This window comes from Spodoptera frugiperda, chromosome 11, assembly GCF_023101765.2.
Source record: "Spodoptera frugiperda isolate SF20-4 chromosome 11, AGI-APGP_CSIRO_Sfru_2.0, whole genome shotgun sequence".
NCBI lineage: Eukaryota > Metazoa > Arthropoda > Insecta > Lepidoptera > Noctuidae > Spodoptera > Spodoptera frugiperda.
In genome coordinates this window covers 2,067,255-2,094,748 of record NC_064222.1, presented here as the reverse complement: position 1 = coordinate 2,094,748, position 27,494 = coordinate 2,067,255, and the positions used below count along the sequence as shown (strand labels likewise).

At 35.5% G+C, this 27,494-nt stretch overlaps 1 protein-coding gene across 1 annotated transcript in view; it reads right to left on the bottom strand.

Moving 5' to 3' along the window:
* The window catches only part of LOC118274483 (myotubularin-related protein 4), a 67,934-nt gene extending 40,558 nt beyond the window's left edge, over positions 1-27,376 (bottom strand). Inside the window, exon 1 of the mRNA XM_050697034.1 lies at positions 27,204-27,376. The gene's annotated coding sequence lies outside the window, so the exon portion shown is untranslated. The remainder of the gene's footprint in view (positions 1-27,203) is intronic.
* Between the last annotated feature and the right edge of the window lie 118 nt (positions 27,377-27,494).

Genomic DNA, 27,494 nt, shown 5'->3' with positions numbered 1-27,494 from the left:
ATTTATTGTTTGGATGAAAATGAACACTGTCTGTTGATACTCCATATAAAATAGAAACAGCACACCTCAACCATCACCCAGACAGTCTATGGTTATTTTTGTCATCATCTAAAACAGTTGCAAGGTAATTAGAAACCCTTTGTATTAACAAAGTATATTCATTGGCAGACATCCACACGTGTTTATGGAACTTTCTTCCATTGTCTTAGTTTTTGATTCAAATCCAACCACCTGTTTGTGTGTTTAGATACTTCCCAAGGGTTTTCTCTTCTATGGGACGTATTTCCGCCATTTTTTTAAGTGTCAAGGTGGAAGAATGGATATTTTGTAAACATTCACCGTTTGGGGAATTAGTTCCAGCTTATGCAATTACATCGCGGGAAATTATAGCAATGTTAGCCGTTATCAGGGCTACAGAAGGTCGAGGCGTACACGTGGAAATCACAGTCGCTATGGTGACTAGTTATAGTAGTTGCATAGTACAATGAGAGCGATAACGAAAATATTTTTATTGCTTTTTGCTCACACAGTTTTGTTACTGGTAATAAAACGATCGCAGTTTGTTAAAATAAATATGGAAAAGTGGTATGAACGTATAAAATAGACCACGTTTTCTAATAACGCACACCTGTTGGTTTAGACTATTGAAGATCAAATTTTGTGATTAATTAATATTCTTTATAAATAGATATAATAGAGAGGTTATCAAAAGAACTGAGCAAACTAGAAAATCTAGTTTTTGGATAAAATAGGCATCAGTATGGGTTCATTAGCAGTAATATAAATACTGGACAAACGAGTAACATTAAACATAATGTGACAGAACTTGGAGACACCAACAATAGCGAAACGGCTGTGTTTGCCATTACATAAGATATTTATACAAAGACGGTGAGCTCAATTGCAGCATTGCTGATTACAGCATCGCATGCTGGACTTTAAGTACGAGATGTATAAAGGGTGAAAAGAGGAAGAGCATTGGATACGTTATAAAGAGAACTGTTAGTTTCTTGTAATGTTTGAGTTGGAGGTGCGGTGGGCGTTGCTGCAATTCCTCGCCCACGTTTTGCGCCTACAGTCGCGTAGTCGGGCGCCACTGAAATATATTGTGACGTTTTGCATTTGATAATGCCGACATAGTTACTCGTACTATTTTAAATGCCCTCGTTTTCAATGAAATAAGATTGCAAAGAGAATTTTCCATCGAATCTTCCGATTAAATAGATAGAGATTCGTATTTTAACGTTAGTTGACCTTTACCCATAGATTTTGGAGTCCACAGACTAAATTTTAACATGAATACAACATAATTTGACTCTAAAATCACGGAAGTGCGTCAATGTTAACAGACTATGGAATAAAAAAAAATGGAATAAATGAATAATTGAATTCTCCATTCCGATTTGTCCTTGACACTTCACAAAATTTCACGTGCAAGAATAGAAACGCTTTTATAAAAACTACTGTTATATTAGATTATCATATCAAGCAGTTTGCTTCCAACCGCCACAATGTGGATAATATTGTTTTTGCAAAATATAGCAAGAGGTTATCTGGTGATATAATTAAGTTTATTCAAATAAATAATCGTATGTTTGATAACCGACACATTTACATACATATCATTCATACAAATTATGCACTTTGTAGGTAAGAGTGATAGGGTATCAGAATTTTAATCAGTAGGTAATTAATATGATACCTTTACATGAAATTATTAGCTGTAGATGTTTCGAGACTATTACAAGGCAGGAAGGATTAAAAATAGAAGACCTATATGTAATGAAAGTGACATTGCAAAGCGAAACGGACATAAATCCAAAATAGCTTCTAAATTTGGAAAATTGCTAAGCGACAAGTTTCCGTGGGCCGTGTAATTTAGGTAACTCAATCCCATTATAAATGAGCTCGGTGGTCGCCAATCTAACACGCCTAAACTAGTCTAGACGTACTCCGGAGTGAATTAGGGCACGAAAATCAATAGAACCAGAATCCATTTATAGTTCCACGCCAAGTTTCTACGTTAAACTCGTAGTAATGTTTACTATCAAGTGTTAACTGTGCAAACAATACTATTGTGAACTAGATGTTTGTTGTTCGGTGCCCATAATAGGTTTGTGACTTAATCTTCTTGTGAGGTAATCATAAGGTTGGAAAAATGGATTAGATGAAAATAGTGAAAAGACAATGGTAACACCATATAGTAGTTGCTGAGTTTTTTGGCTTAGAAGTTAGACCTATAGAAAGTTGTTTGTTTTTAAATATACCTTTCGAAATACACAATTCACATAGATCAGTAACATTAGTATTCTGATGTTAACCGCCCAGATTTCCACTGGAGTTTAATTTTTTAGGTGGGTTAAGCCATACAAATATTACACAACATGTAAATACACAATTTCATTTATCGCTTTCAGTATACAAAAACAAATGATTATTTTATCGCTTGCGTCAATTACGGTAACGTGTTACCTTTGCTTGACTCTTGCGCACTGCGATAATGAGACCACCGACAGAACAGTTCCAACACAAACATTCTTATTGTGGCGATGATTGAGGTCAATAGGAGAATGATTTTATTTATCACTAGCTTTTGCCCGCGACTTCGTTCGCGTGGAATAGTGACTTCCGGCAAATTTTTGGTTTTAACCACATAGTTCCCGATCTCGCGGAATCTCTTCAAAAATGAGATGTAGAAGTTGATTTTTGAAGAGTTCCCTGGAATAGGAACTCTTCAAAAATCAACATAATGAGCTCTGCGTTTGAATTTAATAGATGTATACTCACTTAGGGCATTGAAAAAAATAGTTTAAAAACGGACTTAAACTAAAGAAATATTATAATCTTTCCGAACTTAAGATTAAAACTAACTTAAAACTAAAGAAAGCTACGAATTACGAATTTATAACAATTAAAAAAGAAATTATATTACAACCTATCCTCTATGCTATAATAACCAAGCTTAAACTAAATAATTTAAAAGAAACGACTTAAATCTAATTAATTTATAAATTAGACTTACAATTTTATTAAACAAACTAACTACAGTAACTACTAATAATCGATATCAAACTAAACCTACGTTAAATAATTTAACCAGAAAACCAGGAAAACCCAACTGTATGTACGGAATAAATTTTTGAAAACTATCCTATGTCCTTTCTAAGGTTCTAAACTATATCTGTACCAAATTTCAACCAAATCCGTCAAATAGTGGCGGAGATTAATGGTATAAGCATAGAATAGTGTTCGACGTGATTTTTTAATTTGACATAACTTTTTTATTTATGAACCGATTGACATGAAACAAACACTAAATGTAAATTGAAGCATACCACAATATACAAACATTCGTGAAAACCGCATCCAAATCGGATCAGCCGTTTCTGAGATTAGCGCGCATAGACACACAGACAAACAGACAAACAGACAAACAGACAAACAGACAAACGGACAAAAAAAAAGTTAATTACATTTTTGGGTTCGACATCGACATAACAATAACCCCTGCTATTTTTTTTATTTTTATTTTCAATGTACAGACAGCACTTTTCTACGATTTTATTATATGTATAGATATGTTTTAAAAACAAGGCTTCAACGCTCTCTGATCAAACATAACGACCTGACAGTCTTTATCTATCAAAGGACTAATTACCTTCCATCGCTAATGCGCCTGATGCTGAGTCCAAAGTTCATAAAGGTACAAACAGCTATAAAAAGGCACATCTGTCTTATTTACATGGCCTACTAGGATAGTGAACTCATAATTCACATACGGCTGATCTCCAATCAGACAATAACGTTTGCGATGATACCGATCTGTTGCATGTGCAGAATATTAATGAGTATGGCGTTTGTACTCGTAAGACTAACGCAAGGCAGGTGCACATCTCAAAGGCCACTTGATCGCAACTGCATTTGGAGTCTCACTCGTCATTTCCGTCGAACTTCCGTAAACAACCGCCTCAACCTCGAGCAAATGGGAAAAACGTGATTCACATCCTCGTCATCATAAAACTGTATGGCTTGGCAGTAAGCCGCTTACAACCAGTCTAGAGTCTAGACGTACCGGTCACGGTGACCATCGATGACTTGTACTTCTCAGTATAATTAACTTTTTTGACTGACATCTGTCAAGCGTTGCGTGCGTGTTTAGTTAAGTCCCAACGAAGTAAACACGTTGAAGCAATGCTATTGTTCTGTATGTTTTTGTTGTGTATCGTCAGGCTTATTAGTTAACTTCCAGTCATTGTTTAGTCTTTTAGCTATTTACTCATGTGATAGAGCAGTTTTTGGAATATTTGAACAGTATCATAGACATTAATTAGGCCACTCTTGAGCTAATTGTTTAGACTAGAGACTAGGCATCGATACAGTAAGCTATGGTCATCTTGCGAGATTCTAAAGATGAGGCATAAGTACCCAAGTAATTAACGTTCATGTCTCATTTCTCCCACAACTTACATAGTTGAGCGGCCATCAGCTTTCCAATTTCCCAGAGACATAAATACGTGTCTCAACTTTTAACAATCTAAACGGATGTTAAGTTAGCTTAGCCGTTCATTTCGTAGGAAATACGATATAACATTACAATGCCAGTCTCCGATTTATTGTTCATATTACATTTTAGATCTTATGTTACCGTAATAAGGACAGTGAACATATATTTGACAGAAATTCTGCCATGCGAAGCAAATTCCCAGTCACACGCAATGTTTTGCATAAAAGCATTGTCTAAGAAAATTAACACAATATAAAGTTTAAATAATGTTTCACAAGAGCAAGCTGTGACAAGTATAATACATCAAAAGTTGCATACATGAAGATATTCTTGGTCACTACATGCTTATTAATGAATGAATTTACATAGATCAGCAATTCTGACAATAGCTCAGGTTTAAGTTTAGATATGATTCAATTAGAATTATAAATAAACTACACAGACAGACGGATAGACACAATAATCAGTTTTAACAATATGATACATGGAGTTAGTTGCCAAGACAAAAATAAACGTAAATTTCTTTCATTTATATTATTAGTCGCCATAACATTCATTCGTATGATGTAACCAGGCGAACATGGGTAAGCAGAAGTTCAAAGAACCCATAGTATCAATCAGCGGCGGAACGACTTCCACAGCAGCTGATTGACCTAAAAAATAGTCGAGAGAATTCTAGAGAGGGACAGATAGAGGAATAGAAAAGCGCGTGAAGGGCGTCACGTAGGCAACAGACAACGAAGCAGTAGGGCAAGGTCGTCAATGGAATTTTGTTGATGAATTTGGTAATAGTAAGTTGCCATTACGTGTGTATATGACTTTATTTCCTAGAGAAGGCTATAAATATTACAATATTACTTGCAAAGCAATGAACATACGTATACATACGTCAGATTAGATTTTCCTAGGTTTAGGTCATAGAGGTCTAGTTGTAGAGTCATGATCACTCGTAAATAAAGTGCCTAGAGAACCTGTTTGACTATTTTATCTCCTTGAGATATAAAACCTATTATTAGTTTCTACAAAACAAATGTTATTCATGCAAGTCTTTGCCACGTGGATAAAATGGAGCAAACTTCTATTTATGTTTTTTTTCTTGGTAATTATTTTAGACTTTTTAGAATCAAATTATTATTCTAAAGGGCACGTTGGGTGTGACAGGCACGTACCAGTCTAGCAGTCAGTTCCGAAATTAAATGTCAAAGGCGAAAGTTTTCCTTCCTCCGTGGAGTTTTCCAAACTTTCTCGTTTTAGACAAAGCTGACTTGAGACGAAGTAATTGAAATAAAAAGCATTGTTATTATCTTTAGGAACTTGTTTATTTGTTTACAGGTTTTCTTATCTGGTTGACAAATGGTATGTGGCAACTGTGGCAAGTAGGTCACTGATGTTTGAAGGCGAAGGTACGGGCGACGCGGAATATTTTTAACTTTTGTTTGTGTACGTGGCTTCAGGCAGATCCACCAGGAACGCATAAAGAAAAACGAATGGACTGAAAATGCTGAGAAAAAGTAGTGACAGTATCGACATTAAATTCGTTTTTCCGTGTGGCCTTCCAAAAATATTCGCTTCAATTTTCAATATTAGCATGGAGGTCAGGCTAAAAGTGATGTTCAGCGAGTGCATGATTGTTAGCCAATAGTGTACAAGGTATATGGAATGTAACAGTTCCAGGGAATTACGATTTGTATGGCTTCGTTACCATCGCGTGTCTATTCATGCGTTGATTTACCTGCCACTTTACGGTATTTAGTACTTATTGTGTGTTGCTGAACATCAGTATGGACTATGTACTATCTGTAAATTCTTTTTCGAGTGTTGCTTTAAAATAGCCAATTTTGGGGATGGCATTCTAAATATGAATGATGAAAATCTGATATGGTGCTTTCTAAACACAAATTGACAAGGTGACCTTTTCATAAGCAGATTATCATCTATAGCAGTGTTAATTTTTCACTCCTAACAGATATGAACAATGATAAATTGAATAAGAAGTCTTATAAGCCCACTGGCTTTCTCTTTTCAATCATCTGCAATGATTAATTACGTGGGCAAACTGGCTGATGCATTAGATACCAAGTACCAACTACTTGCACAAGGGGCTAAGTGCCGTTTCAAAATTTCAATTAAGCATACGTCAGTAATTTTTCTAATTCAATTAAGAAATTATGCGGGCTGTCAAGACCAGAAAGTGTTGACATTTATTGGGGACTTACAGTGAAGTGTAATTTTATTGACAGATGTTAAGCTGATAGATAATAACGAGACCATCTCTTTTTTGGTACACTAAAGCAAAACCACCGATAGCTCATAAAATTCTATAGCAAAGGTGAATTAAAAACCAGGAAGTAAATTTTAATAAAAGGAAAAGGGATTGCTACTCATCTTGATTACTTTCTTCCGCAAAAAGGCGAAGATAAAAGAAATAAAAAAGGGAATGTAAAGAAAAATCGAGGTATTGAGGAAAGAAAAGACTCGAAGTATATTTACTATTGCTCTTAAGGGTATCGTGAAGTTCCTTTATAGCTGGCCACATCCTTTTGTTGCCCAAGTACCTAATAATACCGCTGAGAATTTATGGATCTGTTTGAACTACCGAGGACGGCGCTTGCCTTTTAAGTCAGGGACTGACATAAAAATGAAAGTAGTATATTTATTAACTCCCTACTAAATATAGTCTCTTGATTTTAAACAAGATTTTCCATAAAAATTAGGGCCTTGTTCGTTACGAATTTTGTAGGGCTTCCCTTTATTAAAATTTCAATATCATAATATCTCTATACGCAAGCTAATAATGTATTAATTTCGTTTCTAACAAAGGCTTAACAGTGAACCTTTCCTCATAAGCAACCATGTCTCGTATTACGTGAACACATCATAGCCCACGACCCAAAAAACGAGCACGTTACTTGTTTTTGTAGCCAGAACCGTGTCTACTTTATTTAATATGTTAATGCAGCTCAAAAAACCTTTTAAAGTTTCAAACTCACTAGACAGCTACCCTTTTAAAGAGGGTTCGGTTCACCGTTGATCGTCGACGTCATAAACCCGTCGGCCGTCCAAAATGGCGGCGCGCGTGACCTTGAATCGTAGTACGGGGATGGGGACTGTCTGGATCAGATTAAAATTGTATCGATTTTACGCATGTGCTTCACCCCATAGCTGCACCAGGTGGGGTTCGGTGCAGGGAGTAATATCGGTTCTAGGAAATCGAGCACACAGCCATTGATAGCGTATTTACTATTAATTCACTCGTTCGTAGTTCACTGTCAGTGTCAAAGTGGAGCTTTACGCTATTCCATGAATAGTCTCTGATGTTTTTAATGCTTCAGGTTACAGTTTCAATGGACGTGATTGATTCAAGTTCATTGAAAGCGTGAATTCGGATGAAACACTAATTCTTGTTCGGGATAAATGGATGATTTTGATGGTTTTATTTTCCTCTCTAATTGAAAATCTCTCATTGTTCTTCAGTAGACAAGTTGAATGTAATTTCAGGCCTCCGTTTCAACGAACGCTTATCAATTTGTTTTATCTCTCTCGATGGCCACTGCGGACTGATACGAACAATCAGTGGAGATAAAGTGATTACTAGAAGAGCGTATTATTATTACTACTACGACGAAAATGTACACAAAGATATCGGAGATAGACCCGTTTGATATAGAGCACAAGATTAATTTAATAACAACCACACCTCAACACACTAGCGCCAATTACTTTGTCAAAATTCAATTAACGGTTGGTATTACATAAAGGTCGAACATTTTATCGAATAAACATATTATTAGATTAAGTAAACAGGTTTCCTTCACAGTAATTAACATACATAAGGTATTTCGTAACTTCAAGATGTTTGTTTTGTCAAATTGAATATTCAAACGATGGTTCACACAAAAAATAAGAGGTAAGAGGTACTATTAGATACTGATAATTATTGCTGCGAATATAAACATTAAATGTAAGTCAATAAGGTTGAATGCAAGGTTACAATCACAACTGCACAAATAGTAAACAGATAAAGAGAAATACAAGTCATACATAAAGCTAAGTCAACAAGAATCGACGTAAAGGCATGAGACTCTAATATTGAATAGGTATTCAGAGAACAACCAAATGTTGTGGTTGTGCCAGACACTTTACTATAATCTAAGATAATATCTCTATTATTTATAGAATTATCGAATCAAACCTTTAAGCCTATTAATCTAGACAGCGACTCTGTGATAAAATAGGAACAATTGATGTAGTACTACTGATTACTGATAGATTTTCTGTGTTTACCAAGAAGCAAGTCCAAAATTTTGAATCTGTGGTAGAAATTACTTCAACAGAAACAGAAATGTTCAATTAGACAAAGGATATTTCAATGCTACCGATAGAATTCATCACAGACACGATTGATCCGTTTCTCTAAAATATTCTTAATCAACTATAATTTAATTTTAATCCTAAAATGCGAATGCAAAAATCATTATTAAGTCTTTAAACTTAGATTAAAACCCAAAAGAACAAGGTTGGAATAAATATTCGATTCACAAAAATGTTAGAATCGAGAGAACAGCTGCTGGTAACGTTAGAGAAAAAAAAGACTGGCTGGAAAAAAAAACAAGGGCAGGGGATACCTTTTTTTACTCAGTGACTCACCGCGAAGAGTGGATACAGATTTGTAGGCTTACCTGAAAAAAAAAAAAAAACGGTGATACAATATAAGATAAGAATGGCCTTCGTTCGTATTCGTATTACAAATCTGAGGATTTTATTAAGTTAGAAGCAGGTGTAATCGAATGTATCGTGAGTAATGGAGAAGGCGCGCCATTTTCGGTAGCAGGTAAGTTGATTTCATGGCTGCGGCCTGTGTGTTTAACAGGATTTTTTCGTAATTAGAAAATGTTAAGTAAAAATAATCTAGGTGGTTGTGTAATTTTCACGTAGTTTTCCAAGCAAGCAATTTATTTGTCAGATAAAACCACATGAAGCCAATTACATTTTAAATTAAATGATGGAATTTAACGTTTAGTCATGTTACTAAACATGGTCGAATCGTTATGGCGCCCAACGTGATTACTTTAATAAGATAATATAAAATGTAATTACATAGCTGGCTTGGAAAAACCGTATTAAATATTAAATATGAAAATAATAACTGGTGAAGGACGTTTTTTCAAGTGTTCATCGAAGATGTTCGTCAATATAATAAGTCTTTATTAAATATTATTTATTTATACAATACAAATGATTCATCACAATGAAATTGACGCAAATGAATGAGTGTCTGCTGTCTACAATATTTATAGAATCGCTATTAACCTACTTGTAATAACAACAATTTTATTTATAAGAGGATAATTATATTTATATTTAAATTCTCTAATAATGATTTGTTTACCTTATTTTACAGGTTAATAAACGTCACTGGGTAAAATAATGTGGTTTTCAGAGAACAATCATAGTGATAGCAACTTCGGTATCAAACTTAAATTAATGACAAAAACTAAGAAAGGGACTGAAAAAGAATCCAGAACAGATTGAAGCAATAAATTGCATTTGCAGAATCATAATTATCTTTAAAAACAAAAACATAAAAGATGAAAAAGAAGAATTTACACATGCCCATGTATACAGGGTGACTTTGAATTCGACGTATTCCTCTCGGGAGGTGATAATACAGCTAATTTCCTACAAAATTAGCCCCGAGGTCCTTGGGCGGAAAGTGGCTAGTTTCTGAGATATTCAACATTTTTGGTTTTGGTAAAAAAATCCCGAATTGATTACAAAAACATCAATAAATAAAAAAATACTGGTTGGATTTTAGTAGTTTTAGTTTTAATCAGTTGCCAATACATCAGTTATCATTTATAAATACTAATAATGGCACAAATATCATTCGTTTTAAAATAGCAAGTAATTTTCTATCAAATTTTGTTTTATGTCACTAATTTGGTCGATAGAAAACTGGATTTATTTAAAAAAATATATATGACACTAAACGTACAAACTATTAGAAAAACTTCCTTGGTTTATTAGCTATCCAGAAACATAAAATTATTGACAACATTCTCAAAAATAAATGAATTAATTGATGATAAGTAGAGTGTAAAGAGAAAAGGGCAATTTCAAAAACATCTTTATTTGCAAAAATTTGTTCAAAGTAACCTTCCCTACGACGAATACATGCCCGAACACGCTTCCTTATCTCTATGACGGTCACTTTTGGACTGAATATGCGTCTAATTTCGTCATTATCTTCAAATACGTTTTGGAGAAGAATTTCCATACATGGCCTATTCCGTCTGTATAAACAAGGGACTTTATGTAAAAATCAACCGGCGTTAGGTTCTGGTCATTGTGCATGCCATGTAGTCATATAGTGGGACCGCCCTGTCAATATAACACTTGGGAACCGAGACATCCTACCATTGCATCACAATATCCATTATTAGCCCCAAAAAAGTCAACGAAATCTAAAAAAGCAAAACCAACAGGTCCACGGATACGGTTTTGATTCAAATGTTTGGATAGGTATCATTAATAATGACTTGATTAGGCTCTACTTTTTACCCAATAATTTAAATGGTGAGAATTAAAATTATTTTTTAAGGAATGAGCAAGAAACATTGTTTTAAATTTGAATTTAGAAACAAGTTTATGAGTTTATTCGAACACGACGATTCTTTAGTGCACTATCGAACTACTGTGCGGCAGTGGTTGGATACATCGGTTTTCAGGCGTTGGATTGACAGGGCGGTCCCACTACATGACTACATGGCATGCACAATGACCAGAACCTAACGCCGGTTGATTTTTACATGAAGTCTCTTGTTTATACAGACGGAATATGCCGTGTATCGAAATTCTTCTCCAAAACATATTTGAAGATAATGACGAAATTAGACGCATATTCAGTCCAAGAGTGACTGTCATAGAGATAAGGAAGCGTGTTCGGGCATGTATTCGTCGTAGGGAAGGTTACTTTGAACAAATTTTTGCAAATAAAGATGTTTTTGATATTGCCCTTTTCTCTTTACACTCGACTTATCATCAATTAATTCATTTATTTTTGAGAATGTTGTCAATAATTTTATGTTTCTGGATAGCTAATAAACCAAGGAAGTTTTTCTGATAGTTTATACGCTTAGTGTCATATATTTTTTTTGAAATAAATTCAGTTTTCTATCGACCAAATTAGTGACATAAAACAAAATTTGATAGAAAATTACTTGCTATTTTAAAACGATTGATATTTGTGCCATTATTAGTATTTATAAATGATAACTGATGTATTGGCAACTGATTAAAACTAAAACTACTAAAATCCAACCAGTATTTTATTATTTATTGATGTTTTTGTAATCAATTCGGGATTTTTTTACCAAAACCAAAAATGTTGAATATCTCAGAAACTAGCCACTTTCCGCCCAAGGACCTCGGGGCTAATTTTGTAGGAAATTAGTTGTATTATCACCTCCCGAGAGGAATACGTCGAATTCAAAGTCACCCTGTATACGCCCAAAAATTGGGTCAAACAAAAATAACAAAAATACTCCTTAAACGAGTTGGCAGTAACTTAATAAATAAATTCAAAAAGGTCGTCGCACTTTCAGCGATAAACAAGTCCGCAATTTAAATTCAAGGCTATGAAACGTCAATGTGTAGAAAATATCATATGGACATGTTAATTCTGATTGTCCTTGTACCTTGTTTACTTGTAAACGACAGAAGCCTGTATTAGATCGGTGTGAATTATTTTTAAACAGCTGTTAATATCAATGTAATACACATAACTACAGAACACACTCGTGGCGTGGATCACGTAGCTGATACGAAATATTTTCAAGGAGCGAGATATTTTGGTGTAGTTGCAGAACAAGTTTCTCAAGTGCCAGGGTATCCTTATAAGTTAAGTACCACAGGAAACTTAAGTTTTATTAAGTAGGTACTTAAAAATCGCTTGGAGAATGCATGGTGATTGGAAATGAATGTTTATTTCTCCTTTCGATAAGCGAGCCACATTCGTCCACCCAGCTTCGAGAAATTATTTATTATGCTTGATATTATTCAGAAAAATGGATAAGAAATTTCTGAATGGGAAGTCCGAATAATTCTATCCCAAACTGCCCAATCCCTGATCTCCCAACAATCCTCAAATTCCTAAACCTAAAAGGCAGGCAACGCACTTGTAACGTCTCTGGTGTTTCGGGCGGCGATTGCTTACCATTGCTTACCATCAAGTAAGTCGTCTGATCATTTACCGGCTTATACCATAAAAAAACTGTTGCTCTAGTAACGGTCATCTTAACAGCAATGGATAAAGATGTCCCGTTTGTTAGTGATGATGGCAGCAATGCGGAAACTATCCTCAATTGTTGTAACAGTATCCACGACTTCACAATCATCTATTATGTATTGACTGACAACTGTTGATTGCGATGGTGACGCCTTCGTAAATCAATATTGCAATAAAACAGTCTCTACTCAGGCTACCCAAGGACGAGTACATAGGTGGCGAAAGCGAAGTCTTCGAGACGAAGAGAGCATGTCTTGAAAATGGTGGTAACAACAATCGGTTTAAACAGGGATCCTAATTATTTTCCGCTTTACCACAGCAGTATATGGTCAGTGACAATCTACTATGGAGAGCAAATTGCTCTAATAATCCGATATCTAACGATTCCCAAAAGATTTAAATGACACAAACCTAGTTGGAATAAAGCCAAGAAATACATAAAATACCTAATAAATATTTTTTTACCGAATTTACACAAGTTTTATAAGAATTCCACTTATTCGATGACTGACGAACAATTGCCAAAGTATGTGTGAAATGACAGAGAAAACTGCTAAAAATTCAATCCATTTTCAAATTAACAGTATAGTGGAAGTTAACAAATAAAGTCCATAGTAGCTTGGCAGTGTTTCACTTGAAATATACAGTGCTGTCAATTCAAGAGTCTGTTATGAAAGATCAAACGTAACTGTGGCTGTTCAATAATTGTGTTTAATAGCTTATTGCGTACTGCGTTGGTAAATAGTTTGACTGAATCATCATTGAGTGAGATTGCAGTGGCCAGAGGCATGACATAAATTCTTAACATAACAACATCATGGCTACTATTCTCCAAACGGAATGGGAAAGCCAGTACTAAAATCAACAGCACTATATACTTTTAGCCAGTTATATCAACACTATGATAATAAAGCAAGTCATAAATGAGTATTTTGCCATCAGGCAACAGAAAGTACCAAATCCCATAACTTTGTTTAAAGAAAGCAGCTGTGAAGCTGTGGTTGCCATTACTAGACAAAAATGGCTATCGGTAAAGTGTAAGTAAAATCACTGCCAAAAAAACTTAGGTATACAATATTAGAAGAGACCGGATGGTTTAACTTTTCTTAACGCACTCTACACAGCTTCGTCGTTCCATCTACAATTATTCACTATGATTCAATGTTTTGCATTTAAATTCAATTGCTTTGTTGGTCGCCCTCTCCTGGGTAAAGATCTGACAAAAATCATATTCTAACTACATTATTCATTCACTTCAACGCTCCTTTCCTTATCGGAGAAATCCTTCTTTAAAACTACGCTTAACTTTCCAAGTGTGGTTTAAAGTGGAGGATCTCAAGTATCTACATTTTAGTCCAAAGCTGTGGGAATGCAGACCAGAAAAGTTGTGCCGTAAAAATAAGACGTTTAAGTTTATATTTATGTATTTGACAAGATACGACATTATCTTAAATAAGTGTACAAGTCTCATTCAATATCGAATGAGTTATGTAAGCATAGTCGGTACCTATCAGCACAACAATATGCCATGTGCCCTTCAAAGCGCGAAGGTCAGAACTGTTTATATTTAACAGAAGATAAAATTTGATATTCCTTATCTATTCGTTTGCAGGATAATTTTGCCGCACACTTTGTGATATGGCCATATCAATCTACCTAAAAGAGAACGGATATATTTCATATTTGTCCCACAGTAACTGTATAGATTTAACGCGTATCCGAAACGCGTAGTGCGACTGAGTTATCGCGTTTAATAACTTGCTTAAGCGCAGTTACGGTAACAGACCGGTTAACTAAAAATAACTTGAGACTTTGAGCGGTAATCGCAAACAACATCTCGATGCTTACGCGCACAGTTTTAATCTAAAGGTTAATAACTATGCAATGATTAATGAAATAAATATAGGTATAGATGAACATGCAATGCCAATAGTTAAAGAAAGACGAATAGATCGGATCAAAGCAAGAGAAGCTGGTCACTTGAATAATGGAAATCACATTTCAAAACTACAGACAGCCAATGAAGAAGAAGTCAATAACTTTTTGCTTTCAAAATGTTTGTTGTAATGAAATCATCACCGCATAAGACGCAACTCTAGTATCAGACACACTAAACGATTGCAATAGTTCATTGTATTCGATGATAGAGATGAATCACAATCAAGCAGAATGATATGATACCGCTGATGTAATCATTCCAAAACCGGGCTCGTTTTCAAACACAACTGGGTCAGTCGCAATATAAAATGCAAGTGCCATATTTGAGCACAGGTCGACAATCTGGCAATAGCTACAATTTACTGAAGGACTTGGCAATACACCAAATATTTCAAAAGAAGAATTGCTTTACCTAATTTGTACTGAATTGTTTATACCATGTGTATAAATGTAAGGATTGGGTAATAATTATTTGAAATTATTTTTACAAAATGCTCGGTGCATGGAAAAACACGATTGGCGACGCGACGAGACTCGACAAAAATAGCTTGCATCGGTACGATACGGCATTTTGATATGGCCGCGCGGTACATGCGCCTGGGCGGGGTGCAAGTACAGGAGATTTATTGAAACCAATCCAAAAACATCCATCAATTTGAAGGATATGGTTGAATGCAAATCTAGCGCCAACTACAATTACGATGATGGAACATAAACAACAATCCGTACAGAAATATTTATCATAGATACATAATTCGGATTCTTACTTGTCCATCCGCTCAAAAATCGGATCACCAATCGAACTGAGATTAGAAAGGAAGAAATTGGTATCCTTGAATATTATTTAGGGGCCCAAACGAATGTACAATACAGCCGTGACCTTATTGGTCAACTCATCATTAACGCAATCGATGTTAGACCGCTACGCGCCAATCCCTTACACCTCGACTCACGCGCATACACGTCGAGTCAAGGCCAGCCGTGCATCTGCGGGGCTGCGTGCACGCACCGAGGCCATCCCAATATATTATTTGTGTACAAAAAAGTTTTATTACACTCCGGGAGATGAGACGAAGCTCGTTTAAAACTCGAGTCTTTACCTTACAAATGTTACGATACCAAGAAGACGCATTTATGGAAGTCAATTTGCTTTAATGTTGTACATTGATGGCTTGCATCATAGAGCTGAATGGACGCGTTGTTTTTGAACCTTGATACTACTATTACGCTACAAATAGACTACACAATACGGAACAATACTGATACAAACTTAGCAACGGAGCGGAAGCTGGTACATACAGAACTCTCTTTATTAATGACGTGTCTGCAGTGGAATACAATGGGCTTTTTTTCATAATGCACGATGTGCTAAGGATGGCCCACACAACGGATACGCTAGTGCTTGTTGGTGCACAATGCACGTGAAATATTTGCATACTGCGTGTAAATACTCGTAAATAGCAATCGTGACTGGGAGGCGTGATGCCGATGTGAATACGAGATAAACATACGGACAAACTAAGTTGTTAATCGTTTAATTGTATTAAGGTGTTGGTGAAACGTTAACAAGACCGTTGTGTAAATGCCTTATCCTCAATCAAGGGCCAGTGGTACACGTTAGTGGCTATTATCGGGTGGAAATTAAACGTAAAGAGGTCAACCACATACCATATAGTGCTCGGTACACAACGACGGCGCCCGTAAGCCATATTTATAAATAAAGCAATTACTAATTACAAACATTGTTATCGGCACTTTATAACAATAAAATGTAAAACTGTGATATGTATGATTTAAGACGCTTACATGGACATGATAAGACTTTGATTACTTAATCAGTACTTTTTTGCGCGTATTTAAATCGTTAGGCAAGTCGATCAAAGGCGTCGCGCAAGATTATTATTATTTCATTTGATTATATTTCAGCAATTTACAGTGAGTAAGCAATTACACCACAAATTATAAGGAAGTTTATCTATGGACATGTGTAAGAGAATTTTTCATACTAATCACGTATACTACAGTTTACCGTATTACCGGATATCAGCTACATTTAATTTACCTATACGTCCTAAAGAGGAACGAACCCCACACAAACGAAGTCGCGTGCGAAGCGCTAGTTATTTTTAAATGCGTAAACATTATCGTGTCTACGATACGATCATAATATCGACAATATGTACAGAACATTCAGTATTACGCTTAATAAAATATGAAATTACAATTGAAGCATGAAATAGGCAATTCTGTAAGCGATCCGAAGGAAATCTATGGACATTATGCTCAATCAAATGGAGCGATCAGGCGTGTATTGGACTTTGACCTGACGCAGAAGGCAGACCAAGAAAAATATTGTACCGCAGACAATAAATTAACTCTGCAAAAAACACAGACGTTTTAGTAAACATTATCCTCTCTCGGACTGGTTATGTACAAACAAAACATAATGCAACTTGTATTTGCCTTTTTGTTGCTGGATTTTAGTTTATACAACACGCAATTTCGTGAAACTAAAACTGCCGGCTGTGGACAATGAGAGTAGGAACGAATTTGATATTCGACATAGAGAGCAGGGGAGCGGGAGGCCAGCTTTTATTTTCATTCAAATCTATTTTTATATCACGCATGTTGTGTAAAAACAAAGGAGTGCAGTGCTCCCTAAATAGCACACGGATGTAATAACACCAGGATGTGTTCATCACAAAGGTACCTCCGTACAGGTTTCCTAAAACTGTGCTCCTCAAAAATGGTAACTAAACCTGTCCCCAGCCTCCACAACACAAACATCTCGTTCGTCCTTCATGCGTTTATCTCTCATTATGTTAATTGCCTTTCGCATTAATGCATACAATTAAACAGTCGATTACACTCGTACTTTTTGCATCACTGCGACTTTAGAGCTAAATATAAGAGATCTGAAGGTCAAGACTTGATCCCGTAAGACTGTTTTAGAGTGTTCTGTTGAATCATGCTATCCTGGTAAGTCCAGTATTAAAATAGATCCAATAAATAAGGGGGATAGTGTCCATTTGTGTCCAATTGATGCGGACGAGGGAACAGTACTGAGTCAGTCACTGGCTTTAATCTGCACAAATGCTGCTTACGGGCTTATTCATAAATTATGATAAACTCATAACATTGACAATCGCAATTGACGGTGTCGAGTCCTCAAGAACTTGTTGGTCGAGTTAGAAAATAGATCGAGGGTGGGGGCGGGTCAACGCACTGTATGGAACTGCGGTAACATATTTTAAATAGTAACCACAGCAACACCGTGTTTATAAACGTTGTGTTGTTAGCTGATTGCTTCATTCTCCTACTGATTTACGGAATAGATAAAACAATGCAACTTTCATGCTAATTAGTTTTAAGTTATGTGTAGTAGAATGCTGCAATCCTAGTGTAAAGGGTTAATAGTGTTGGATATTACTTTTAAAATCTTTACAATCGAATCTAAACCGCTACTATCGATGCAGAATGCAATCGTTATTTCACAATTAAGCAAGAAAACAAACACAAGCCAACAACTTGCGAATAACTAACAGACACTGGTATTAATTGAAGTTTATTACCAAATACTTCAGTGTACCTGGTGTTCATGTCACACAGAAATTACTAGGTGTTAAACGTAAAGGTTCGTATACAGGGTGACTTATAATTCGATGTATACCTCTCGGGGGGTGATAATACAATCAATTTGATATGAATTTGCTAGCAATTTTAAAACGAATTATATTTCTGCCAGTATTAGTATTGTAATAACTATAAATGTTTATTGATCTATTGGCAACTGATAAAAACTATAACAACTTAATTCAATCCAATAGTTTTTGTAGTTAGCTCCGGTTTTTTTGCCAAAAACCAAAAATTTTCAATATGTCAGAAACTAGCCACTTTCGGACCAGAGACCTCAGGGCTAATTTTGTAGGAAATTAATTGTTTTATCACTTCACGAGAGGAATACGTCAAACAAGTCACCCCGTATACAGAACCAGCTACACACTATCAGTTAATTAAAATAGCTAAGCTAAAACCGGTAAATTAATTAAACAAGGAATTTCAATATAGAGTTCTTAATACCTGAGTCACAATTAAACTGCATAAACTTATATCCTTGGATGAAAACATTTGCTGTAGTTACCGACGATACTGCAGTACTATTAACAAGGCCCGATAACATCTTCTCATTGAGAATTCTCCTCGTTTTTTACTCAGTAATAAGTTAAATTGAAACACGAAGCCACGAACGTCATGAGAATCTTACTTTCAGAACAGCCAGAGCGTTTCTGCATCATAATTATGATAATTGAAAAATATTAACTTACAATTGCAAGGTATATAGGTATAACACAGAATTCTCATCGTCCTGCCGCTTCATTACCTATTTTGCATTCAAATTGCTACTTTATTCTTGTGTACATACGTCATGTTTATGAATATTTGCAAGGTTAGTGACCGTTTCTGTTCTTAGTGAGATGACAGTTTACGATTATACTAACTATCACGAAAATCACGGTTCACTCAAACAACGAAATACGACGCAAGTATTGTTTCCATTGGTTTTCTGTGAGGCCGTGGTTCGAAAAACAGGAGTAGGAACGGGATGGTTTTTAGTCAGTAAGAGTCTGACACTCCCTTCCGCCTCGCCCAAAGCGAGAGAAGAATAGGGACGAATTCCCCCTCAAAAAAAAAAAAAAAAAATACTCCGGTGGAAGCACGGCTTTTCCACACTTAAGGACCAACAGCATCTATAATTCAAAAATGCAAGATCGGAACCTATCTGACGCAATATTATAGATTTCACATGGACGATACTATAGATAAAAAAGTCAACATGTTATACACGGAACAAATTTTATAGTATCCCCTAAACATTTGCATAAATATTGGCAACAAAATTTATATAAAAGACCCAAAATAAATAGTTCAACGATTGTTAAATAGTAACGATCAGGGACATAAAATATCGTGAATGTAGGCGCTTCGTTTTACGCTCCACAGTTATCGATAACGATGGAATTTATTACTAGATCATTTCACGGCACTGACTACGAACCGCGGCTAGATCTAGATGCTCTATAATCACAAGCCATAATAGCTCCCGGGGTTTAAATTTCTTGTAGACCATAAAGAATGGCGAGGAATAAAATAAATCTGGTTGGATTTTTATATGTTACTAGCTGACCCGGCAAATTCCGAAGCGCCTGAAACTCTTTGTTCTCACTTTTTTAACCTTCTCTGGACTTCCACAAACAATTCAAGACCAAACTTAACCCAATCGGTCTAATCGTTTTCGAGTTTTAACGAGACTAACTAACAGCAATTGATTTTATGTCAGGTACAAATATGAAAATAATGGCTTTAATTCCCTAAAGAAGTGAGTATGATGAATTAACATAATGAAACCAGCTACGTTGCTGGTCTCATGTATGGTAAACCTATTGGCTATACATTGTTCAACATCTTTTTATCGAAAACCGAAGAAACCACCTATAGTACAAATCCTAGCACGCATCTTTCATCTTTTCATATAAAAAACATATCTTAGTTGAACCCGTTTCCACTAGTGCTAAGCTATGTGCAACAATGCATATAATTGGTGGAACTCAAACGCATCCACAACAACGTAGCATAGCACATATCTGGTGGAAAAGCACCCAAAATGTCCACCACAGCACTTGTGCCTGTAACTATGTACCTACACAAAAAACGCAGCCGTTAATAAAGATCTGTGTTTAATTATAAAGACAGACAAGATAAATTATTATAAAAATACATTATCTTAATACAATTTCTATTCACAACATTAAGTTACTTACTGGTTAATAAACTCGAGACATGGTATTAGCTGCGGCGTAATAGAGGTAATCAGCGCCTGATAAAATTAAATAGCAACCGAACGTCCCAATGCGACTAACGTCTTTACTGCGTCAATTATTGTGTACGCGAGGCGCCATCTAGCAGATTTATCACACACTAATAGTTTATTATAGCGTTAAATGCATCAAGTTTTTAAAATAGTGAAGATATCGATGATTTTAATGGTGCTCTGCGCATTTACAGAAAATAATATTTTCTTAACCGAAAAGCATGCATGAAAAGACTAATGACTATTGATAACGCGAAAGAAGTACCTAAGTAAGATTCATAGCAATTTGCGTTCCATTGTCTCTGCCTACCCCCATGGGAAATAGGCGTGAAGTAATGTATGTAATATTTTCTTTGAATTTTTTAATGGGTGGTTCAGACTTTCGTTCTCAAAAATATGGGCCTTTTTGTAATTTGAGAGTGATACGGGTGCCCAATTTTAACCCCTTTAATCTCCAAACAAGCTTCGCTAAGTCTTACCCCGCTTGTTTGTACCTTGGTTTTATTTTTAACTAGAACGTAGCTTTCATATCTCAAGTGTATTACATTGTATAAAACTTGAAAAGGTGTGCAAACTGGATGGTTCTCTTTTCATTTCATGACGCCCTAGTACCTACATGATCGTGAGAAAAAATACTGGATATTATGCAGGAGTTTGACAACAACATAATTACGTTTTAATTTATTTATTTTCTATATCTTCTTTCCCTCCCTCATCTCAAGAATTATTTTTTTAATTAGAATAAGATTAACTGCCGCACCCAGAGACATTTAATGATTACTTAAACTATTCCGTAGTGTCAATTTTGAATTGCTGGGTTAAGTAGTCATTAAATGACTCTGAGTACGTCGGTAAGTCTATCACAACAGGTTTGGTTACATGAAATCGCACTAAAGGGGATCAAGAAAGCACTTCTCCAAGATAAGTGTAACAGCAATGTATAATTTGATAGCACGGCGATCTATCTTTACAGTGTGTGGGCACATTACCATGGGCTGAACCAATGCCGGACGCGAGAGGTCGCCGTCGCCGACCACATCCCTGAGGACACGGCGGTGCTCAGCCCATGCAGGGCACACTGCCACCGTATGCTCCACCGTATCCTCCGGGCGGTCCGCACAGTGATGACACCCGGGCGTTTCCTCCCGCCCAATCAGAAACAGGAACCTACCGAAACTTCCATGTCCGGTAAGCACCTGCGTCAGGCGGTAGGTGAGGACGCCGTGGCGCCTCTCTAGCCACTCCTCAAAGAGGGGACTTACCGCTGCAATGACAGCGAGCCCAGCCCTCGGTTGCGACAGTCGTTGCTGCCATTCCACCATGAGATCACGCCGGAACTCGTCCCGCCACGCACTAATCTGGCGCGGCAGCGGAGTTTCGCCCCGGCGACGCGCGTCGGCGTGCAAACTAAAGACGCGCGCAAGCACCTTTGCCTCCAGATCCCATGGTGGCAATCCGGCAAGGAGGTTCGCCGCTTCCCCGGAGATCGTACGATATCCACGGATTATTCGGATGGCCATGACCCTCTGGGACGTAAGTAGCGCCCGAGCTGGCCGCCGCATCAGACTCGGGGCCCAAATTGCTAAGGACTGGGTTAAGTAATCATTAAATGACTCTGAGTGCGGCGGTAAGTCTATCAACAGGTTTGGTTACATGAAATCGCACTAAAGGGGATCAAGAAAGCACTTCTCCAAGATAAGTGTAACAGCAATGTATAATTTGATAGCACGGCGATCTATCTTTACAGTGTGTGGGCACATTAATTAGTCGGAGCAAGCCGTGGCATTACAGACATCGGCTAGAAAGAACATACTCATAATTACAACCGGTCTACGGTAAACATCAGTTAGTGGATTAGTTGGATTCCTTGCAAATTGACGAGAAATTTTTACATCACTCTAGAACATAAGACGGCATACATTCTCTGGATTCGTGTAATATTAAAGTCCATGTTTAAATATATATTATGTACATTGAGTATTATGTTTTTTGGCTTGCTCGCTTATTCACACATAATTATTTGAAGACGAACTCGACTAGTTTCAAGCCATGCTAAAGGTTTATCATATTCATGAGCCGCATTTCGCGACACACGACGCGACGATTGTCGCGCTGCTACTTAGCCGAAAAACAAATAATTAATTTGGTCTCATGAAAGTTAGTACATTATTGCAAAAATACAAATTATGCTGCTTATGATATTTTAGATTCAGGATAAAATCTTTTTCTGACTAGCTAAAAAGAGAAGAAGTACAATTCCAATTACTGAGGCCATGGTTCGCTCCTAAATTGATATTTACACGCGAACTACCTACAAACTACTCACATGTGGTGACTTTAAAATGTCCTCTTTTTAGATATCATATTACATGTCAGACGCTACGCAGTAGCTGGTCCATTATCACACAGTTTGAAATAATTCAATTGTCTGCACGTCTAATCGAATCAGCTTTATCGAGATCTCGAGATACATATCAAATTATCGACTTTATCTCCCTCAATATTAATATCATTAGCTTCAACTCTCATGAATAACAATATTCTTGGAATCAGTTTATTTTTTCGGCTGATATTATTACTAACTAAAGATACTTAAGTATATTTTTTTATAACCTAATTATACTTTAATACACGGGTCGAATATTTTCGTAAGAAGTCGGATTTTCCTTATCTTCAAAAATAACTTCCATTAAATATTTAAGTAGGATCCAAAAAGGTAAGTCAATTATTCAGTTGATTTTGATGGATTAGCAATATAAAATGCCAAATATATAAAGTACCAAAGGTACAAGACCTTTATAATTTGTATTAATGTAGTGTAGAATTTTGTATCCTGTAGAGATTAAATTCATGAGGCATTTTTAACACATTCTGCCCGATTCTGCTGATGCGGTCAATGCTGACCGTCACTAGCTGAGGATTTGTCTTCAACAGTTTTCAGGTGGCAGTTAAAGACTGCACAGTTAATCAATTAGTTAAATGTTGCCAAAAGGCTTCACAAACCAAATCGATATCTTAAATTCTGAAAGTAGTTAGAAGATTCTTCTAATTTCTACAAGATCTAAGTATACGGTTTAATTATCATTTTCCTCAATATTGATAAAATCAATGGCTATCTAAAACTACATGTTGGACTCGTCGAACACTGTCCTATATGGCACTTCCGTGAAAATTCCACGTAATCGCAGTAATCGGAGTTTCCTTGATCAAGAGACTTGTTACTTATCGGTAACTGACCACTCATGAAGTGATGTGTTTCTAGTTTCTACCGACTAATTACTGATATCCTAGTACCTATCTGTTATCTAATAGGGAAAACTTGCTTAATATTTTTAGTAATAACTATTGAAAAAACTATCGCTATTAAAGGCCTAAAACTAGGGCCTTCCACGTTGCGTCACAAATAACTAGGCGGATTTACCGTTGTCACTTCGTGGACAGTTTTCATTGTTTCTAAGCAAGATGCAAACATTTGTCATTTGCCGCCTATTGCTTGTGAAGGATGCATGCATTCGTCAATTGACGAAGCCCAAAGTCATACCGTGTGTATCTCTAAAAAGTCGATTGAAAAATCGAATACCATTAATTATAAATATTAACCACTATCAATCAAAAAATCCAACAACTTCACTGGTGTTTTGCTATACGAACTTACTATTCGCAAACCCATATACAATTCATTGACTCCACAAACAAACAAATCCCACGTAAAATTTTACTCTCATTTAAAACGTAGAACGTAGTGGAATTTGTACAAATTATCGGACTAACGTTTTCGAAGGACTATACGGGAGAGGGTGGTTGCAGTCAGTGGAGCATTCATGAGGTGGGTGGTTGTGGGGGTAGGAATCCAGACGTCCTTAATTGTATGCCCTTGTCCTCTATAGCGCCAACGCAAATGCTGGCATTAGTGAGGCGTGGGTTTAGACTCCTTTGAGATCTGACAAACGTAATACCTACTTAGGTCGGTCGGTACTAACGAGTTCTTATTTTAGCATCCGATGTTAAAAAATATGAGAATATTTTTTCTATTTTTGAGTTGGGTTTCTATTTAAGGTTTATTTGTTGTGTATAAGTTTTCGTTTTGAAAGAAAACCAGATTTCAATTCTCATATTTAAGTAGAGAGTAATATAAATGATGGCGAGAAATCATAATAAAAATACTCTTCCGTTCTGGTAAAAATATACTAGTGCTGTAACTAGAGAAGAATGATTTGTGGATAAATATTCAAAATGGATAAATATACAAAAAGTGGATGAAAATCGCCTAAGTTTCGACTTTTCGGGTAATAGATGACTGCTTTATTACCTAACTTTAAATGTAACAATGACAATATCGTGAATAGGTAATAGTTACTTAGTTTGAATTAATGAAAATTAAGATAAATTAAGATTGGCATTCCATTGTGTCTGCCTACCTACTAATGTAGGATTGTAGCACTGTTTTCCATTAATTTATTTGTCTAATAGGAGTGTAATTAGATACTAATTACATTGGAAACTACCAATTCAATTTAAAAAGACTTATTAAGTAATTACTAAATTCAGTTTGATGCTTCTCTAAAATCTCATTGTAGTAATCTGTAAGATTACATAGCAATTAATCCAGTTGCTTAACAAAACTAGTAAAAAAAATATTTAAATTAAACAAATTCTAATAACATTATAACTAAGACTGAATCTACACAACAGGCAGCGCCATCTAGGCGAAAACAATGAAACTAACTGAGGCTGATATTTGAAGAGTTTTATCAAAAAGGTCACAAATGGTCATCAGGTGCAATGTCCACTCCACAAGGCAATTTCATTAACAACATTGTGTAAAACAAAAATATGAACTCAGTTTTTTTTTTGTTCTGTATGTGCAAGTAAAAAAAAATTACACTGTAAAAAAAATTTAATCTGTAGGGTAGATGATGAATAGACAGGTGTAAGGATAATATAGGCGGTGTATATAGCAAGATCTAATATTAAAACCTTTGCTTTGGTGTCTTGAACCTAGTTATTTTCATTCTTTCTTACTGCTTAACTCAAAATAATTTACATATAAGAATAAAAAATGTACTAAAAGGCACTAGATACTTGTTCAACCAAATCTATGTTTGAGAAGAAGCTTGCTTCAATAACAATGGTGGATATTTTTTTAATATTTTATATGTATGAATTGAGTTATTACAATTTTATCTTTGGGAAATAAAAAGTATAATATTAAGTTATTACAAAGTATAATAGTTGCAAGCCAACTAGTTGAGTTTCTCATCAAACCGGTATGAGAATAAACCGTAATAATTAATTTAACACGTCTCATGAAACTTATAATACAATTAAATTATTATATAGTACATTAGTGTTCAAAGCAAAAAATCTACACTACAGTTTATATTTATGTAATATATTTAAAAATATAATATTTACAGGCTTTACGCTTTCTTACCTGACCTAGAACCATTTAAGCTGCATACATTAAGGAACACATTAGAAATAATTCTAATAAGAAATGATAAATTACAGTATATCAATAAGAAAACTCATTATTTCTACTTCATACTTTTTAATTCCTGAAGGTTCCCAAGGGATACTTTATATTAGTTTCAGTATCTATGAGCTGTATGTAATCAGAGGGTGTGTCAATTGCGCTACGGCTATACTAGTTTCGTAGCTCTGATAATCCTTTGACTTTCTGAAGTTCAAAATTAACTCATTTCATATTTATTTCATTTGCTTTTCCAACTAAAGTTGAATTGTTTAGTTTACTGACCTAGATTTCAAAGAATGCAGACAAGAATCTTGAAGATCATGTTTTCCTTTCTAACAATACCTGCATTTAATCTGTTTATAATGATTGTTGATACTTTGTTTTATACAAAGAAGGAATTATTTCCTTTATTAGAGGTAACATCAGAATGACATCACAGCGTGTCCTGTTACATAATCCTCTATTGATCTTATGTGCTCCTGGTACATTCATTACTGAATACATACATTTCTATAGTATTATTTCCGAAATTATATCCACCTACATTAGTTTATGTGGTGGTAAAAATTAAAACTAAATTATGTTACTGCAGTATACATATTGATGTCACATTATAGTTGCCTATCAACCATTGACCTTGTAATATGACCCATGTTGAGACATAACAGCCGAAAATGTATTTAGATAATATAGGTATCGAAGCAAATACAAACTGTGCAAACTATTGTAGTGTACATAATTTGAATGTTATGTACTTTACACCATTTTTCTTATTATATTCTTATAAGACGTTTATAGATAAACGTTGTTTGTTTAGGGTACTTTGTTAAAGCTAGTTTAACGGTCAAAAAAAGAATAAATAAAAAGTATTATGTACCCACAAATACACAGAAAATGATGATCACTAGCAGTGAAAGCCAATTATGTACATTTCTAGAGTTAATTGGAGCATAAGTCAAATAAGGATCGCGGCATTATGAAATCAATTGATTTCACATACCACTTGAACAAAGAAAATAGCACCAAACTGGTATTTATTGCTTCAAGGTTGTCAAAAAGATATTAAAAGTACCAACAGTACAAAATACGATTGTCACTTAGCAAGAAAAATTATGCGTAGTTTGCTCACCTGGTCAAAAAATCTTGCTGTTTGGAACTAAACACCGAAATCCAAGCTTTGTAAATAAAGTCCACGCAAACTAATCACGGGATATATCTACTGATAAGGATAATCTGCATAACACTGAAAAATGCTAGACCATCGGGACGGAACAACAAGCGAAAACATACCAAGCGACAAGAAAGAAACGTGCAACAAGGACAGACACATTGATATGTCAATACGAAGAAGGCTACAGCTGCAGCATAAATTATCTTTTATCTCTATCGTTTATTATAAGAGTGAAAGAGAAAAATAATA